This window comes from Cervus elaphus, chromosome 16 (assembly GCF_910594005.1).
Source record: "Cervus elaphus chromosome 16, mCerEla1.1, whole genome shotgun sequence".
Classification (NCBI taxonomy): domain Eukaryota; kingdom Metazoa; phylum Chordata; class Mammalia; order Artiodactyla; family Cervidae; genus Cervus; species Cervus elaphus.
The window spans coordinates 41,557,294-41,563,784 of record NC_057830.1 but is presented as its reverse complement, the minus strand read 5'-3'; the positions used below and the strand labels follow the sequence as shown (position 1 = coordinate 41,563,784).

At 48.2% G+C, this 6,491-nt stretch overlaps 1 long non-coding RNA gene across 1 annotated transcript; it reads left to right on the top strand.

Annotated features, from left to right (window-relative positions):
- The first annotated feature begins 1,342 nt into the window (after window positions 1–1,342).
- Window positions 1,343–6,491, top strand: LOC122672957. The gene is made up of 2 exons (XR_006334531.1): window positions 1,343–1,455; window positions 5,026–6,491. It is a non-coding gene; the product is annotated as an uncharacterized LOC122672957 (long non-coding RNA).

Below are 6,491 nucleotides of genomic sequence, written 5' to 3'. Positions count from 1 at the left end.
CGTTTTCTGGGTGAGACCCCTGAAGCTGCAGATGGGTGGTCTCTGCCACAGATTTTTGGAGGCCGCAGTGCTCCAGATCGGCTATTGGCTGTGGGCATCGAATCCAGCCTGGGAGGGAGAGAAAGTAACAGCTCCAGACTGGAAAGTAAATCCTGCTTTGCTCCCTGGCTGTGGAAGAACGCGCGCCCTGAGCTGCCTGCAGAGTTGTCAGAGGTGGTGGTGACCCTGTGGGGGTTGGACCCTAAACGCTGCCGCTGAAGTTCCGGATAAACAAGCAGGAGAGGAGTTGGTAGTGTGCTGGCAGGCCCCTCACTGTATTGAAGGAGGGGGCCAAGGTGGGGGTGATTCCCTGGGGAGGAGCTAGGCTGGACGAGCCGCCTTCTCGCCCGGCATTGGGTCATGCGTCAGTCATCTGTCCTGCATCCTCAGTGTCCACAAAGAGGTCCGTGACCACTCTCCATTCTGCCGAGGGCGCCTGCTGCCTTACTCTGAGGGTCATGCCTGGGCGACTGGAGCACCACGGGGCCGCTCAGCATTCGGGGTGTAAATATTTTTAGCTTCCTGGCCACCACAGGGTCTCTGGTGGCTCCTGAATTACCTGTATTGTCTTGACACGAAGTTAGACATAGATTTTCTGTAAATGAACAATGTTCAGAAACATCTGTATGTTCTTTGTATGTTATTTACAAAGAACCTCAGTGCTGGATGTGGGCCATGGGCCATGGCTTGCTGACCACACAGCGGGAGCTCGCGGTGGACTGCTCGGTGTGCATGTGGCCTTGAGAGGTCACCAGACCCGCTTCCCTGACTGGGGGCTGATGGGGCGGTGGCAGGCCCCACTGCACACCTGGGCGGGCTGGGTGTGTGGCAGGTGTTGACACTGAACGTGCGGTGTGCCTGAAGCATGCCATCTGTATTGCAGTTTGTGCCCTGATTTCTGGGCCATGTGCTTTGACAGTGTCCCACCTGAAAAGGGTGATCACTGCCAGCAGTCTTCCTGGAAGTGGGCTTAGGAGTTGCTGGCAGGCTGCTGGCTCTGTGGTTCTGGTTGGGGCTGGCTTCCTGGTTCTTCACACCCAGGCACCTCAGAAGGCCCCCTGTGGCTGGGGTTCTTGGGAGACTTCTGGGGAGCCTGGTGTGGAGAGGGTTCAAACACCTGACTGGGGGGCCCTGGTGTTGTGATGCCCCGTGGAGTTACCTCCCTCTGGGCCGGCTTCCACGTTGAGTGATTTTGTTTGCATCACCCATGCCGACCAGAAGTTCAGGCTGCCTCAGGGTCGGGGGGCGGGTCCAGTGTGGCCATGCTGGTGGGCGTCTGATGCTTCACTTTTGCCCCTGTTTCAGTCAGCTGTCGGCCATGAGTGTCAGTCAAAGCTGTCCAAGTGCTGCTTGCAGGTTGACTCCATCTGGGGGTTTGGAGGCGAGTTTGGTGTCCAGTTGGACAGAGTGGACCAGGTGAGTGAAGCGTTGTGAGCAGACAACAATCGGGGTAGTGGTTTCCCCGTGGGGGTCAGGAAGGGGGCTCCTGGGTGCTGGCCATGTGCAAGTGCTTCATTACCAAAAATGTATCGTGTGTGCCTGTCTCTGGCACGTGTGTGAAGCTCCCATGAGATGGTTTTAAGACATCAGGAGAGGACAGTGCTGGAACCCACCCCTGCTTCAAACTACCTCGGCTTTCTCACTGACCATGTAATCCCACCATGGAATTATCCGTGACATGGCTTCTGTCTACACGGGGTATCCTGTGTTGAGCTTGCCGCCAAACCCTACACAAGGGTGAGAGACCAACAGCAGGGCGGTTAGGACAGATGTCAGGCAGCTTCTGAGGTCTTCTCCTGCAGAGTCTGTAGAAGAGCCTTGGTCAGAGACCTGCTTCTCAGGTACAACACCAATCTCAGAAACCCAAACTCACTCTTTATCAAGCAAAGGGTTGGCATACGTTTTAAGTAGGGTATCCAGTAAACGAAGAGGTCTGTGCTAGTGGGATCTTAGAGTGGAGAAAACTGTGCCAGAACCTTGAGTCCATGAAAGAGAACAAGTTGACATGGATGAACTCACCACTCAGAGCCACCATAAGAAGTATATTAGTTAGCTTGCGCTATGGAACAAACAAGCTCAGCACCTAGTGGCTTAAAATAATGTGTATTTATTATCTCAGGTTCTTTCAGTGGGGTCAGAAATTCAGAAATGGCTTAGCTGTGCAATTCTGGCTTGGGAGTCCCTTGTGAGGTTATCGTCAAGATGTCATGTAGGGCTGCAGGTATCTGAAGGTTGTTCTGGGACTGGAAGATCAGCCTGCAAGATAGCACACTCACAGGGCTGTTGGCGGAGCCTCAGCTCCTCACCACATGGACCTCTCCTCAGGCTGCTTGAGTGTCCTCACAGCATGGCAACTGTCTTCACCCAGGGCAGGAAGTGCGAGAGAGAGTGAGGAAGAGTCTGAAATGCCTCTGATGGCCCACTTTTCAGTAGTTACATGCTGTCATTTCTGCCTTATTCTATTCACTGGAAGCGAGTCACTAAGCTCGGTCCATACTTAAGGAGCAGGAGATTGGGTTCCCTTCTGAGCAGAGGAATACCCCAAAACTTGAGGACATAACTTAAAACCACCACAACAAAACTCCAGGGACAGCAGTATTCTGGGAGCTCCTTTCGGCTTAGACTTTATGACCAACTACGGGATGGTACCAACTGTTGCTAGCCCTCTCCCCCCTCCCCAGTCAGAAAGTGGCCTCAGCTGGCTGTGTCTACAGGGCCTAAGACTTCCGGGTGTCTGCCACCGTGTCCTCACTCTGGAGATCACACTCATTCTCTTCTAAGCATCTCACACCTGGAACCCGGCATCCTGGGCAACCCAGCGACCACACCCCATCCTCTCCCACAAGTCGACTCCAGCACAGTTTTTAAATATTTACTTGGCCATGCTGAGTCTTGGCTGCATCGTGCTGGATCTTTCAGTCACAGCACATGGTATCTTTAGTCATGGCACGTGGGATCTAATTCCCCAAGCAGGGATCAAACCCAGGCCCTCTGCATTGGGAGCATGGGGTCTTAGCCACTGGAGCATCAGGGAAATCCCAGTAGCATCATTTTTTGAAGCAATAAGACAAAATGAGGCTTCGATTTTATAAAGTCTCAGCCAATTCTGATAAAGAGTGCCTGGTCACATTTGCTGAGTTTTTGGCAACTCGGCAGCATGTCAAAAAATTGGGCCCAATCACACGTATAGGCTCATTCTATGATTTCCAGGACACAACAGTAAACATCAGTTCATGTTCAACAGGCCAAAAGAGAACAGCCTTTCTGTGGTTATCTACTGTTGCACAGAGAACCGCCCAGAACTTAGTGGCTGCAAACAGCCACCCATTATCTCTCATCAGGCTGTGGGTCGGGGGCTGACTGGGGCTAGATGTGTGGTCGATCTCCAGTGGGGACAGTCCTGCATCCACAGTCAGCTGGTGGGTCAGCTGAGCTTGGCTGCTCAAGGGTAGCCATGGTTCATGATGGACAAGCTGGCTGCTGGCAGGGATGATGATGGGAGTCCTGTCCTCCAGCAGGCTGGCCTGGGATTGTTCACAGGGAAGTGGCCAGAGAGCAGTGCTCTCAAGGCCCTGTGAGGCTTGTCACTTTGCCTGTTTCTGTTGGCCAAGCCAAGTCACAAGGCCAGCCCAGAAGCTGCAGAAATACGCTGTGTCTCTTGACGGGAAATGTTGCAAAGTAGCGTGGCAAAGGGGGCAGCTACAGGCCAGGGCAGGAGAATCATGGCCTCCTACATTCCACCCCACATGTGGTCTTCTTGACTTGATGCTGAAGAAGAGACTGGATAGAACTCAACATCTTCCCACTGTTGTTATTATTGTTCTATTGCTAAGTCGTTCTTACTCTTTGCAACCCCATGAACTGCAGCACCCCAGGCTTCCTTGTTCTTCACTATCTCCTAGAGTTTGCTCATGTCCATGGAGTCTGTGATGCTAGCTGACCATCTCATCCTCTGTCGCCCACTTCATTTGGATAGAACTGAACATCTTCCCACTAAAAAACTCTTTAAAAAACAAAAAGGACAGCTTTGAAACAGAGTTGGAAACATCTATTTCAAGCCAAGGGCCAAAATCACACTGAATAGTGATGTGTCACAAGTGGTCTCATTAAAGTCAGGGACAAGTCAAGGATGCTGTGATCACCTCTGTTAATTATCAATGCTCTGAAAGTTCTAGAATATGCTATCGAACAAGAAAATTCAATAATAATTGTGATAGCTGAAAGAGGGAAATAAATTAGCCAGTGATTGAAGATGATATAATGGCCTACCTGAAAAACACAAAAGTATCAGCTGAAACATGGTAATAATAGAACAGCTCTGTCAGGGAGTCAGATGCTAACAACTCTCCAGAGTTATTGTTGGCAAAAGAATCAGTGTAATTCCTGGAAATCGCAGTGGAGAAAGGCTGCAATCAAAAAGAGCAAGATTGTGGGGGGAATAGAGATACTCTATGATTAAACTTAAGAGGAATAAGATACCAATCTGCACAAAAATGTAAAGTTCTACTGAGGAACGAAGGATGGAAGGAAGGGATCGGGGGAGGGAGGGAGGAAGTTTGTATAGATGCATGGATGGATGGATGAATGAACAGATGGATGATGGGTGGATAAGTGAACAGATGGGTGGATGGATTAATGAGTGGATGGGTGGATGGATGGATTGATGGGTGGTTAGATAGGTGGATGGATGGATGGGCGGTTGGACAGATGCATGGACAGATGGGTGGTTGGATAGATGGATGGATTGATAGACGGATGATGGATGGATGGGTGGATGAATGGATTAGTGAGTAGATAATAGTAGATGGATGGACAGATGACTGGCTGACTGGATGGATGGGTGGATGGATGGATGGATGAATTAGTGAGTGGATGGAAGGATGGATTAGTGAGTAGATGGATGGATGAACAGATGGCTGGCTGGCTGGCTGGGTGGATGAACAGAGGATGGAATGAATAAACCAGGTGTTTACACTCCAATTCTAGAAACATATTCTACGAAATTAAGTAGGAGCTGGGCAATGATTGTTTTCTCCAGAACAGTGACAAGTGTTTGGAAACGGCCTAAGTGCTCATCAGTGAGGGGTGAGGTGCAATCTGTGGACACCCCACAAGGAACAGCCCTCCCCCTCCTTCCTGCCACCTTCAGCTGCCGCCGCCCCAGGACTGACTCGTCTGTGTGTGTTTCCAGTTTCCCCGCACTAATGCTACAGGTGATTATACAGCGTCCAGAATACGACAAAGACATTTTGAACTCGATGCGATCTTTAATCTGTTTAAAGTTGTTGTATGGCCCCTAAGGTATTTTATTACAGACTTTTTAATTAGTGAAAAATTCATGAATACCATAGAGAAAATGTTTTAAAATTTAATGTTTCTTATATTTATGTAAACTTATGACTTTATTTATATACTTACTTTTTCTTGTATAGCCAGGCTATATATATCCTTTCAGATCAATTCATGTTCTGATACGTGATTTTAGTCTTTCAAATGAATGTACTGTAATGCTTGTCTGTATAAATCCTATGAACAAATATAGGGCTTTTGTAAATGATGCATTTATTGTAATTATTCTTGTTTAATTTTTAAATGATAAACCATGAGAGAAGGGGTTTTCCTGCAATTGTAAAATCATCATGACACGGTGTGCATTATCCTTCCAGAATGTAACTGAGCTCTCCAACACTCACCCTGAAATGAGCGAACTTAATTTCAACCAATTGTTCTATTTTAACGACTGACCTAATCTGTACTTTTTCTAGCAAGAAATGCTTTTTCTCTGCAGAGTGAAGCGATTTAAAAGTACTGGGTGTTGAATGTGAGCTTCTAGTGAAGTCTGGGCTGAAAGCATGACTAGAAGACGACTATGACAATCTCTCCTGTGACCTGGTCTCTGAGGACCCGGGTCCCTCTCTCCGCTGAGACTCTTCGGGGACCAATCGCGATGCCTTGCACCCGCTGCAGAGCTGGTGCGCTGGACGGTGAAGGAGCCACGTCCCACAGACAGACAGCGTAGTGTAGCTCTAACAAAGGCCTTAGTTTTCTTATGTAAACAATCTTTTTATCTGTAAACATGTTTAAAGAATGGACCTAGGCGTACATTTGTAGATTTTGACGACATAGCCATTTTGGATTGTATAAGCAGCAAATGTAACTTTTACTCTTTCAGGAGCACATTAAAAAAGCCAGCAAGAGATGCGTTCAGATCACAGTGCGTCATTTATTATGCAGTGATATCTCAGTAGACAGAGACGGCACGTCTCTTTACATGTGGGTTCCACCTTTAATTTACTTGTACAATTCATTGTTACCATTCTGTTTTTCTACTAATCTTTGGTGAACTACCTGAATATGTGACTAAGTACGTACAGTCTACTTTTGAACTATTTTTATCACAGTATTACTGCTTTCTTTCAATAAAGTGCTGAAGGAAAATTTCCCACTGCCAA